Consider the following 13,528-nt stretch of genomic DNA (forward strand, 5'->3'; position numbering starts at 1 on the left):
TGGCCACTTCCCTCTCCCCAGCCTCTCACTACATTCAATCGCAAGGCGGCCCTTGGCCCCCCCCCCAACCAGTTGCATCAACGGTGAAGTCTAACAGGCAACGCTCGCGAGTGCTCTGCATCGTTACTGTGCACTCACCTCCAAGTTCCCCTCAAGGTGCAGCCCGCCAAGTGCACCCCTTATATACACTGTTGTGAAATTTGTCAATCCAACAGCGGGGGTGGGGGGGGGGTGGGGGGGAGGATGATTCCGGCAGGCCTTGTAATGATATGCAGGTGTATTACAATGGAGGTTCCTGACGTCTGATGATGGGTACACAGCCCACCATCGAAGGGCAGAGCGGACGAGCGCAAAATGGTTTCACGAAGTTGTGAAACCAATTTCAGGCCTTCTCGCCATATTGTCTGCTCACAGCGCTTAGCACGCCCGACACCGGCAAGCATGGAAATTTCAGCCCTGAGAGTCTGTGCTGCAAAGATTGTCTTTATTGGCTCAGATCATGCTGCCCCGTATTTGTAGTGAATGTGTCAACGTTTTCCTAAGGAATTTCTTTGTGTGCTATTTAAATGAAGGTGTTAACCGACTTTGTAGTGTTAAAATAGAAGTCCGAAGCAGTTATTGGTCTGTTATTCACACATAATGCACTTTTCTTTTAAGGGGCTGACAAATGAGTAATTTTCTATTTTTCTATTTGTTATTTTTCTCTCTGAGATACTGAAATGATAAATAAGCTAAAATGATGTTACATGACCAGCACGCCTGAACTGAACTACTTTGGAGTGCAAGCATTTTTTGTGAAAATTTATATGGTGGAACATATCCTCAATATCTCAGAGCAAACTTACATTAAACCCTGCATTTACAGACATTAGTCTTAATATCAAGCAACATCTTGCATGATGATATTGCTGAACTGATCGTTTTGCTTCAAAGTCACTGATAGATTAGCTTGACGAATGGCCAGCCAGTAAAGATTAAATACTGGAGGATTTATGTATGTGAGCACCTAAGCAGTGCTGACAATAATTTTCACAATGAAGCCAAACTGTGGAGTAAGTGCTTTGTATTCTGACGCATGCATAAAACTGCCCTAACCTTTGACTGCCGAAGAGATTTAATGTCTGAGAAAAGCATACAGGATAGTGTCAATTAACAAAAAAACTGAATACCCCCACAGTAAGCTTTACGATAAAGTTTTTCAGTGACTTTATTTTACTGTGGTAGCCAATGTAAACTGCGCAAAATAATATTGTCACATGCAGTTTTGCTGCGAGTCACTAGACTTGAGTTACTGCAAGAATATAAAAGCAAAACACTGCAGATGCTGGAAACCTGAAATAAAAACAGAAAATGCTGCAAAATCTCAGCAAGTCTTGGAGAGAGAAACAGAGTTGACGTTTCAAGTCCGTGTGAGTGCAGATCTGAAGAAGAGTCATACAGGCTGAAAACATTAACTCTGTTTCTCTCTCTGCAGATGCTGCCAGACCTGCTGAGTTTTTCCAGCATTTTCTGTTTCCCTTGAGTTCTTGCAACATTAGCAGTATTACACAGCTTATTTAGCATGGTTGTGATGTATCTTATAAGGATATACCGTGCCATCACCAACCGTATAATATATTTAGGGGAGTGAGTAATATAGAAACAAAGCCTATAAAAGCTTAATTGCAATATAACACATTGCCTACCACTTGTTCCTTCAGAATGGCTAAATGGGATCTTTTTAGAATAAGCATTTGGTCCAGACTACTCAGAATCTTCAATATCTCAGAAATGGATTTGTTGAATTTTGATTCAATTCAAATACAATTCTTAGCTCTAAGCACACGTGGGCCTGATTTTTTCATCTGGCAACCAGAGAGGGATCAGGATGGGATTGTTGTCCATCAGTTTAACCCACACAGAATCACAGAATTTTAACGACACAGAAGGAGGCCATTTGGCCCATTGTGTCTGCATCATTCCTTCAAATGAGCATTACGATCTAGTGCCACTGCCCTGCCATTTCCTTGAACCCCTGCACCTTGTTTCTACTCAAATAACCATCTAATGCCATCTTGAATGCTTCAATTGAACTTGCCTCCACCGCACTTCCAGACAGTGCATTCCAGACCGGAACCACTCGTTCAGTGAAAAAGATTTTTCTCATGTCACATTTGCTTCTTTTGCAAATCACTTTAAATCTGTGCCCTCTCGTTTGTGATCTTTTTACCAGTGTGAACAGCTTGTCCCTGTCTACCCTGTCTAGCAGCCTCAAGATTTTGAACATCTCTATCAAATCTCCTCTTAGCCTTCTTCTCGCCAAGGAGAACGGACCCAACCTCTCCAATCTACACTCATAGCTGAAATTTCCCATCCCTGGAAACATTCTTGTGAACCTTTTCTGCACTGTCTCCAGTGTGTTCACATCCTTCCTATAATGTGGCCCCCAGAGCTGTACACAATACCTCAGCTGAGGTCTAACGAGTGTCTTATATAAATTCAGCATAACCTCCTTGTTCTTTTACTCTATGTCCTTATTAATGAAGCCCAGGATACTATATGCTTTATTTACTGCACTCTCCACCCTGCCCCCTTCAATGATCTATGCACATATACATCCAGGTCTTTCTGCTTCTGCACCCACTTCAAAATTTCATCCCTTATTTTATATTGTCTGTTAATGTCCTTCCTACCAAAATGCATCACCTCACACTTCTCTGCATTGAACTTCATCTGCCACCTATCTGCCCACTCTACCAATTTGTATATGTCCTTTTGAAGTTCTACACAGTCCTCCTCACAATTTACAACCCACCCAAGTTTTGCATCATCCGCAAACTTTGCAACTGACCCCTGCACACAAAGATGTAGATCATTAACATATACCAGGGAAAGCAAGAGTCCCAATACCGACCCCTGGGGAACTCCACTACAAACCTTCTTCCAGCCTGAAAAATATCCATTGACCATTACTCTCTGCTTCCTATTTTTCAGCCAATTTTGTATCCACGTTGATACTGTCCCTTTTATTCCATGAGCAATAACTTTTCTCACAAGTCTGTTGTGTGGCACTGTATCAAATGCCTTTTGAAAGTCCATGTATACCACATCAACAGCATTACCCTCAGCTTCCGCCCTCAATTCTGCCCCCACGAAAATGGGAAGCGCAGTGTTCAGGGACAGGACCAATGATTTTGTGGCACTTCTGCTATTTTTAGCCATGATAGAGAGCCTCTCTGTTGTGGCACAAACCGGGGCTAGTGTGTTTCTAAAATGCTGCACGTTCCAAAGTGACTCTTTGTCCACTCTCTATCTTTGAAATGCAGATGAAATAATTCAGTGGTAGTACTGGAATCCAGGAATGCTTTCCATTTGTCAGCCATGGTGCAGTTAGTATCGGTCTCTTGTCTCCAAGTCAGAAGATATTCCAGGACTTGAGCACAAAAAAGTAGGCTAGCCTGCTGGTCCAATACTTTGGAAGTGATGATCTGTTAGTGAGGTTGTTTCTCAGGTGAGACATTAAACTGAGGCTCCAACTGGTCCTTAGGGTCGATGTTAAAGATCACATGACACTACTTTGAAGAGAATTGAATGAGTTCTCCCTGCATGTCCTTGGCCAATAATGCACCCTCAATCAGCAGCCCAGAAACAGCTGATCTGGTGCTTCAGCCTACGATGAAAAAAACTATTAATACAAGAAACAAATTATGTTCTGGTTCTAATCTTCTTCAAACATGATGTAAGGTTTGCCCCTATACAGAAAGGATCCTCTAAATCACAATATTTGCATCATTGGTGAAAAGACCATGCATAAATATTGTTTCTCTATTAATGTTTAGGGTGCTGTATTCAGATGACCTTTGGGGGTTGAAATTCATTTCCTTCAAAACATGAAAGGTGGAAAGATATTGTAAGAATACAGCCACTGAGAAGAAGTTTAATAATTTTGTGCATTTCTTTAAGTCTCTTAGCTTTTAATTATCATGAATATTTGCATAAAGTATTACCGATAAAATGTCAGTTGATATGGACATTTTCAAAATCACGCAAGCCTTTTAATCCTTATATGTGATGCTGGAGTGCTAGGATTTTCCTGTGGCACTGTTAGAAATTAAATTTAATTTGTGAAAGGAGAGGCTTTGACACTTAAGACAGCAGAGGTTCAGCAGCAGCCTCGGTTTAGCTGTAATAATTAGGGTTAATTCAGTGCTGCTTAGATGCACATGAGAGGATTACATTAGGAACCTAAAGTTTGAAGAATTACAGTGCTATGCAATGAAGAGAGTCATTAACTTAATTTATTCTGAAATAGACCCTATAATTAATAATTAGATAATTTGTTTTATATCAGCCAAGATTTTTGTTGTCCTGCTCGCCAAAAATTGCTACTAAAATCAAAATGCTGTCAAAGGCTTGTACTTTCCTTCCTTTTTTTTACTTAATTCTTTTATGTGACGTGGGCATTGTTGGTCAGGCCAAAATGTGTTGCCTATCCCTAATTGCCCTTGAACTGAGTGCGTTGCTAGGTCATTTCAGAGGGCAGTTAAGGATCAACCACATTGCTGTGGGTCTGGAGTCACATGCAGGCCAGAATGAACGATTTCCTTCCCTAAAGAACATCAGTGATCCACCAGATGGGTTTTTACAACAATCAACAATGGTTTCATGGTCACCATTAGACTTTTAATTCACAGATTTTTATTGAATTCAAATTCCACTAAGTGCCAGGGGGATTCGAACCCTGGTCCCTAGAGTCTCTGGGTTACAAATCCAATGAGTTGACTTTGTGTTGAGCTCCACTGAGAGAGTGTAGGAGGGTGAGGAGAGAATGCAAGTCGAGTGGAGCAGTGAATTCAAATGACAGGCAAGCAGCGGCCTGGGGTCACACTTGCTGACTGAATGGAGGTGTCCCACAGGCACAAACCAATCTGCATTTGGTCTCCGTGATGGACGAGAAAGATTTCACTTATAATCAAAAACACGCTTCTGAAAACCCAGGTTTGAAAATGAATAATTGCATATTACTCAAAGCAGGTCCTACTGCCCTACGGCAAAACATGACTGTTGCAAAAGGCTCTGATAGAACTTGTCCTTTTGTCTCTTGGACACATCATCAATGAGAATGGTGCTGTCGCTGTCACTAACAAAGGTGTAAAGAACATCTTAAAGTTATGAACAGCAGCTTGAACATCAGTATTTCAGTCCAGGTGCAGCAAATGTCTTATTCTCTTTCCTTACCTTTGCATGTCCTTAATGTAAATTAATCCACTATTCATTGAGCTGCCTTTTGGGAATTTGGTTTTATCCAAAAGATAGATCATCCTTGAACCTTAAACAAAGAAACATACAACATTCCGCTGAATAAACTCAGAGGAGTGTGAGCCAACACTGAGGTCTGCAGTCCATAGGCTTAGCACATCCGTGAACATTACGTTGCAACCCCTGGAGAGACCAATAACTTTTAAAGAGAAATCTGAACTTCCAGCTTTAGCTTGGTCTTTAAACTGAGCAGGCGCTCTCACCTGTATTCTCCGTGGTAAATGACACAGTCAGCATTTTCTCTGTCTAAGATGCAGACCTGGCTAATTCTATCTTTTTTTCTTGATCCCTACCTCTCAGCTGGCTTCAGACCACACAAGACCAAACTACAATTCCTATCTATGATATGCTTGGATTTATAGAGAAGCTTGTAACCTGATCTCAAAATGGCTTCCACTATCCTCATTCTCATGGTAACAAGAAACACATTAGCTTTGTATCTAAGGAGAAATGCAAATCAGTTATCTTTGGTCACAACTGCCCTTCCATTTTAGAAGTAATGAGATAGGTTCCAGCACAATTGTTTACAACTTGATATCAATGCAACCTTTCTGAGATTTAAGGAGATGCAAAGTCTACCCATTGTAAATTTAGGAACAGCTGTCATTGTCACCAAGTGTAAATAATTTGCACCTCCCTCTCACTCGAATAATCTGAGTCTACTTCTGAATTCTAACGATTAAATAACACAGGTTTACTGTGATACAGACTACAGCACATGCCACAGGTCCCCTATCATTTAGCATAAATTTAAAGATACAAGACACAATTATGACACTCTTATAAACCAAAAGACATAATATTAAAGAATAAGAATCAGATAAACATCACAATTATAACAGTTAAAGGAACTCAAATCTGTCTGTTTGAGTTTTCCTGAGCTCTCTGTAAATAATTCTGCTCAAGATGTCCTAGATCTAGCAAGAATGGCTTGAACAACGTATTAAATGTTTTTAAGCGAACAACTGGATTCCAAAACTGAGTGTAAAATTCTGAAATTGCCCTCAGTGCACATATAGGCTGAGAAACATTGGCCTAAAGTCACTTGTTCCTTCCAAACACACTCCACTCATCACATGTCATGTCTCAAATTACTCACAAACTGTTACTTCCTAAAATAAATCGGTCTCATTTGTCTTTGTGTATATCAACACTAACTGCTTTCTGTGTAACATGTAGTGATGTAACCTGAAAAATAAAATCCTCATTCTCTTTATTACGTTGTTTAGAAATGGTTTAAATTCTAATATTCCTGTTCACTGCAGGTTTGTTGTTGAAAAAATTTTGGAAGATTTTGGTTGCTACTGGCTGGGCATTTTTTAATTCATTTTTGGAATGTGGGCGTCTTTGGTTAGGCAGCATTTATTGCCCATCCCTAATGGTCCTTTATTTTTATTCATTCATGGGATGTGGTCTTCACTGGCTGAGCCTGCATTTATTGCCCATCCCTAATGGTCCTTGAGGAGGTGGTGGTGAGCTGCCTTCTTGAACTGCTGCAGTCCATGTGTTGTCTATATGCCCACAGTGCTGTTAGGGAGGGAGTTCCAGGATTTTGACCCAACGACACTGAAGGAATGGCTGATATATTTCCAAGTCAGGGTAGTGAGTGGCTTGGAGGGGAACTTCCAGGTGGTGGTGTTCCCATCTATCTGCTGTCCTTATCCTTCTAAATAGTAGTGGTTATAGGTTTGGAAGGTGCTGTCGAAGGAGCCTTGGTGAATTCCTCCAGTGAATCTCGCAGATGGTGCACACTGCTGCTAATGTGCGTCAGTGGTGGAGGGAGTGAATGTTTGTGGATGGGGTGCCAATCAAGCGGGCTGCTTTGTCCTGGAAGGTGTCAAGCTTCTTGAGGTATTGTGGGAGATGTACTCATCCAGGCAAATGGGGAGAATTCCATCATACCCCTGACTTGTGCCTTGTAGATGGTGGACAAGCTTTGGGGAGTCAAGAGCTGGGTTACTCGTTGCACAATTCCTAGCTTCTGACCTGCTCTTGTAGCCATTGTATCTATGTGGCAAATCCGGTTCAGTTTCTGGTCAATGGTAATGCCCAGGATGTTGATAGTGGGGGGTTTAGTGATCATAATGCCATTGAACATCAAAGGACGATGGTTGGATTCTCTGTTGTTGGGGATGGTCATTGCCTGACACATGAATGTTACCTGCCACTCGTTAGCCCAAGCCTGGATATTGTCCAGCACAGTTGATGACCCCTTCCAGGTCTTGCTGTATTTGGACATGTACTGCTTCAGTATCTGAGGGGTCGCAAATGGTGCAGAACATCGTGTTATCATCAGTGAACATCTCCACTTCTGACCTTATGATGGAAGGAAGGTGATTGATGAAGCAGCTGAAGATGGTTGGGCCCAGGACACGACCCTGAGGAACTCCTGCAGGATGACTGACCTCCAACAACCTCAACATCGAGGAGCTCCTGCAGTGATGTCCTGGAGCTGAGATGACTGACTTCCAACAATCACAACCATCTCCCTTTGTGCTTGGTATGACTCCAACCAGTGGAAAGTTTTCCTCCTGATTCCCATTGATTCTAGTTTTGCTAGGGCTCCTAGATGCTACACTCTGTCAAATCCTGCCTTGATGTCAAGGGCAGTCATTCTCACCTCACCTTGGGAGTTCAGCTCTTTTGTCCGTGTTTGAACCAAGGTTGTAATGAGGTCAGGAGCTGAGTGGCCCTGGCGGAACTCAAACCGGGCATCACTGAGCAGGTTATTGCTAAGCAAGTACTGCTTGCTGGCACTGTTGATGACCCCTTCCATTACTTTACTGATGATCAAGAATTGACTGATGGGGTAGTTATTGGCTGGGTTGGATTTATCCTGCTTTTTGTGTACAGGACATACCTGGGCAATTTTCCACATTGCCAGGTAGATGCCAGTGTTGTAACTGTACTGGAAGAGCTTGGCTAGGGATGTGACAAGTTCTGGAACACTAGTCTTCAGAATTATTGCCCGAATATAATCAGGGCCCATAGCCTTTGCAGTTTCCAGCGCCTTCAGCCGTTTCTTGTTGTCACATGGAGTGAATCAAATTAGCTGAAGACTGGCATCTGTGATGCTGGGGACCTCCTGAGGAGGCCAAGATGGATCATGCATTTGGCACTTCCAGCTGAAGATTGTAGCAAATTTGTCAGCCTTATCTTTTGTCCTGATGTGCTGGGCTCTTCCTTCATTGAGGGTGGGGACATTTGTGGAGCCCCCCACTCTAGTGAGTTGCTTAAGTGTCCACCACCATTCACGACTGCAGAGCAGTCCTGAGAAGGTGGTGGTGTGCTGCCTTCTTAAACTGCTGCTGTCTGTGTGGTGTAGGTATACCCACTGTGGTGTTAGGGAGGGAATGGTTTGGAGGGGAACTTCCAGGTGGTGGTGTTCCCATGCATCTGCTGCCCTTGTCTTTCTAGATGGAAGAAGTTGCGGGTTTGGAAGGTGCTGTCGAAGAAGCCTTTGTGAGTTTCTGCAGTGCATCTTGGAGATGGTACACTATTGTCAGTGGTGGAGGGAGTGGATGTTTAAGGTGGTATTAGGGTGCCAGTCAAATGGGCTGCTTTGTCGTGGATGGTGTTGAGCTTTTTAAGTATTGGTGGAACTGCATTCATCCAGGCAAGTGGAGAGTATTCCATCAATATGCCTTGTAGGTAATGGGCAGGCTTTGGCGAGTCAGGAGGTGAGTTACTTGCTGCAGAATTCCTAGCCTCTGACCTGCTCTTGTAGCCACAGTATTTTTATGGCTGGCCCAGTTCAGTGTCTGTTCTGGTTAATAGTAAACCCCAGGATATTGATAGTGGGGGATTCAGTGATGGTAAAGCCATTGAATGTCATGTGGAGATGGTTGGATTATCTCTTATTGGAAATGATCATTGTCTGGCACTTGTGAGACGCAAAGGTTACTTGCCGCTTATCAGTCCAAGCCTGAATGTTGTCCAGGTCTTGCTGCATATGGACATGGACTGCTTCAGTATCTGAGGAATCTCAAATGTTGCTGAACATTGTGTGATCATTAGTGAACATCCCCTCTTCTGACCTTACGATGGAAGGAAGGTCATTGATGCAGCAGCTGAAGATTGTTGGGCCTAGGCCACTATCCTGAGGAACTCTTGCAGTGATGTCTTGGAACTGAGATGAGTAACGTCCAACAACCACAACCACCTTTCATTGTGCTAGGTATGACTCTAACCAGTGGAGAATTTTCCAGCTTATTTCCATTGACTCCAGTTTTGTTAGGGCTCCTTGATACCACACTCAGTCAAATGCTGCCTTGATGTCAAGGGCAGTCACACTCAACTCATCTCTTGTGTTCAGCTCTTTTGTTCATTTTTGGACTAAGGCTGTAATGAGGCCAGGAGCTGAATGGCCCTGGTGGAACTCAAACTGATCATCAGTGAGCAGGTTATTGCTTATTAAGTTCCACTTGTTAGCACTGTTGATGATGCTTTCTGTCACTTGCAGATGATTGCAAAGAGGCTGGTAGTGGGGGGTGGTAATTGGCTGGGTTGGGTTTGTACAGCTTTTTGTGTACAGAACATACCTAGGCAATTTTCCACGTAGCCGGGTCAATGCCAGTGTTGTTGCTGTACTGGGATAGCTTGGTTAAGGGCATAACTGCATCACAACTCTTCAGTACAATTGCTAAAACGTTGTCAAGGCCCATAGCCATTGCAGTATTCAGCGCCTTCAGCCATTTCATGATATCACATGGAGTGAATAGAATTGGTTGAAGACTGGCATCTGTGTTGCTGGGTCCTCAGGAGGAGGCCGAGATGGATCATCCACTTGACACTTCTGGCTGAAGATTGTTGCAAATCTTCAGTATCCATGTAAATACTGTGGTCACAAGAACAGGTCAGAGGTTGGGAATCCTGCAGCGAGTAACTCACCCCCTGACTCCCCAAAGACTGTCCACCATCTACAAGACACAAGTCAGGAGTGTGATGGAATACTCCCCACTTCCCTGGATGAGTGCAGCTTCCACAACACTCAAGAAGCTCAACACCAGCCTTGATTTTTGGACTGGTGTTGGGCTCCTACATCATTGAGGATGGGGATATTTGTGGAGCCTCCTACTCCAGTGAGTTGTTTGATTGTCCACTACCATTCACGACTGGATATGGCAGGACTTCAGAGCTTAGAATAGATCCATTGATTGTGAGATCGCTTTTGCGTGCTGCTTATGCTGTTTGGTGCACACGGCGTGCTGTGTAATAGCTTCACCAGGTTGACAGCTCATTTTTAGGCATGTCTGGCGCTGCTCCTGGCATGCCCTCCTGCACTCTTCATTGAACCATGGTTGATACTCCGGCTTGATGGAAATGGTAGAATGGAGGATAAGCCAAGTCAGGCCAGATTACACATTGCGGTTGAGAACGATTCTGCTGCTGTCGATGGCCCACAGCACCTCATGGATGCCCGGCCTTGAGTTGCTAGATCTGTTCGAAATCTATCCCTTTTATTGCAGTGGTAGTGCCACACAACATGATGGAGGGTGTCCTCAATATGTTCAAGGACTGTGCGGTTCTCACTCCTACCAATACTGTCATGGACAGATGCATCTGCGGCAGGCAAGTTGGTGAAGGCAGGTCAAGTTGGCATTTCCCTCTTGTTGGTTCCCTCACCATGTGCCGCAGACTTAGCCTGGCAGCTACGTCCTTTAGGACTAGGCCAGTTTGGTTAGCAGCGATGCTACCAAGCCACTCTTGGTGATGGACCTTGAAGTCCCCCAACCTTGTCACCTTCAGTGCTTCCTCCAAGTGCTGTTCAAACTGGAGGAACACTGATTCGTCAGCTGAGGGGGACGGTAGCTGATAATCAATAGGATGTCTCCTTGCCCATATTTGACCTGGTGTAATGAGACTTCAACATCTTCAAGCAGTCTCTTAAGGGCGGATAATTAGTTTGTTCACTGTCTGCTTGTACCTCCCACATTTTGCCCGTTTGTACCTGAATATTACAGTCTGCCTCCTGCCGTTGTTGTAAGACTCGGTTTGCCTGCTGTAGGTGGGAGAACTTCTTCTAATGGTTGCCAACTCTCCAAGGTCGCCCTGGAACCTGCAAAACAGATGCAAACATAAATCCTGGGGGAAAACTCATACAGCGATAACGATAATACTTGTTCACATTTTCTTCGAACAGTCATTAGTTAGTTATAAAATTAATTAAGATCGGAGGATAAAAAGCTGCTTCACCAACAGTCATGATTAATGCAATTGTGTAACAAGTAGTCTATTCTCTTTCCAGTTGGCTACAGGAAGACAGTTGGCGGTGGGCCAATGGCAGGAGCCTAGGGTGGTTCTGTTTGAGTTGGGAGATCATGTGATGAAACCTCCAGGAATACACCCCAGCTGAGTTGGCAACTCGACTCTTTCCCATTATGAGTATTGAAAATTCCATTGGAAAGACTTTGTGAATGAAGTGGTGAGGAGGAGTTGGAGTGGTGGCGATGCCCCTCCTCCTGCATCTCTGATCGTCAATTGCTGGCAGGCAATCTTTCAGACGAGGAGCGGGCAACACGCAATGGAAAATCACCCTCTACATTTACAGAAGGACTCTTGGTGGAATTAGAGATAATTTCTCAGTGATAGCGTTATTAATGACAGGTGGAGAGTCTGAGATAGAATCCCCAGGGAAACAACATTACTAACACACTGAATCATAGCAGATAGGATTACCTTCAGGAAAGACAGTTGAGAAGGTCAAATAAAAGGAGTTAAATGTGGTGGAATCTAATTTTCTTCGACAGACTTGTTTATTTATATGAGGCATGTGCTTTTTAACATCATTAGTACTGGTAAGGGTGTGTGAAATGACTGTTTTCAGTATAAGCAGCAGAGAGCACACTTCCGCCTGGAAATGGAGGATTAATAGTGTTGAGTGGTTGCTTAATGAAACATAAACTGCTAACATTAAACAAAAGCAAAACTATATTAAACAAGCCTGCAAGACGAGTGAGCCTCGTTGTCCCATTTCATGAGGTGAGTATTATTTCAGTAAACTAGCATCAATTTATCTAAACATGGAGGAGTTGAATTTATTTAGTGCCTTATCTTGTCTCTCAAAGCACTTTATGGATGAGCAAATAACTTTGAAATATAATGATAGTTGTCATGCAAGCCAATGTGGTGGTCATTTTGTACATAGCAAAACCCTAATCATCAGTTAACCTATGGTGTTGACTAAGGGAGAATTGCTGGCTGGCGGCCCTCACTGGTGATAATGTGTTCAATATGCTCAGCTTTCATGCATGCCTGGTGTCAATGACCTGTAACTTCAGAAACTGAAGCCTTTGGTACAATGGCTCCAAGTTCTAGGCATCCAGTAGACCCACCATTACCTCAAAGGAAATGAGTGAGATTCCTGTGCCAAGATGTTCCTTCATTGTCTGAACAGCATTCTCGAAGGTCATGGTCCAGGAAAAGTAGGAACTGAATGGTTGGTCTGTCCAGCCACACCAATTCTTACTCCTGAAAGGGACCAGCTTGATATATGCATTCATTAGCTGTGTGTTAACTTTATTATTTGCAGAGTTCACTGTTGCACTTATTGACACCTTGGGCTGAATTTTACATTGGGTGTGGCATAAAAGTCTGTGGCATAGGACATAGGAACATAGGGCATAGAACATGGAATGTAGGAACATAGGACATAGGAACATCGGACATAGAAACATAGGGCATAGAACATGGAACGTTGGAACATAGGACATAGGAGCATAGGACATAGGAACATAGGGCATAGAACATGGAATGTAGGAACATAGGACATAGGAACATAGGGCATAGAACATGGAACGTAGGAACATAGGACATAGGAACATGAGAAATAGGAGCAGAGTAGGCTTTTCAGCCCCTCGAGCTGGCGCTGCCATTCAACTAAATCAGGGCTGATCATCTATCTCAACACCATTTTCCTGCACTATCCCCATATTTCTTGATGTCATTACTATCTAGAAATCTATCGATCTCTGTCTTCAGCATATTCAATGATTGATTCTATACAGCCCTCTGTGATAGAGAATTCCAAAGATTTGCCACCCTCTTAGTGAAGAAATACCCCTGATCTCAGTGCTAAATGGCCTATCCCTTATTCTGAGACTCTGTCTCCTGGTTCTAGACCCTCAACAAGGGAAAACACTTCCTGCATCAAGTTGGTAAGCCCTCTCATTCTTCCACATTCTAGAGAATATAGGCCCAGCCTCCTCAATCTTTCCTCATAGGACAATCT

Source organism: Carcharodon carcharias, chromosome 3 (genome assembly GCF_017639515.1).
Source record: "Carcharodon carcharias isolate sCarCar2 chromosome 3, sCarCar2.pri, whole genome shotgun sequence".
In the NCBI taxonomy this organism is placed as follows: domain Eukaryota; kingdom Metazoa; phylum Chordata; class Chondrichthyes; order Lamniformes; family Lamnidae; genus Carcharodon; species Carcharodon carcharias.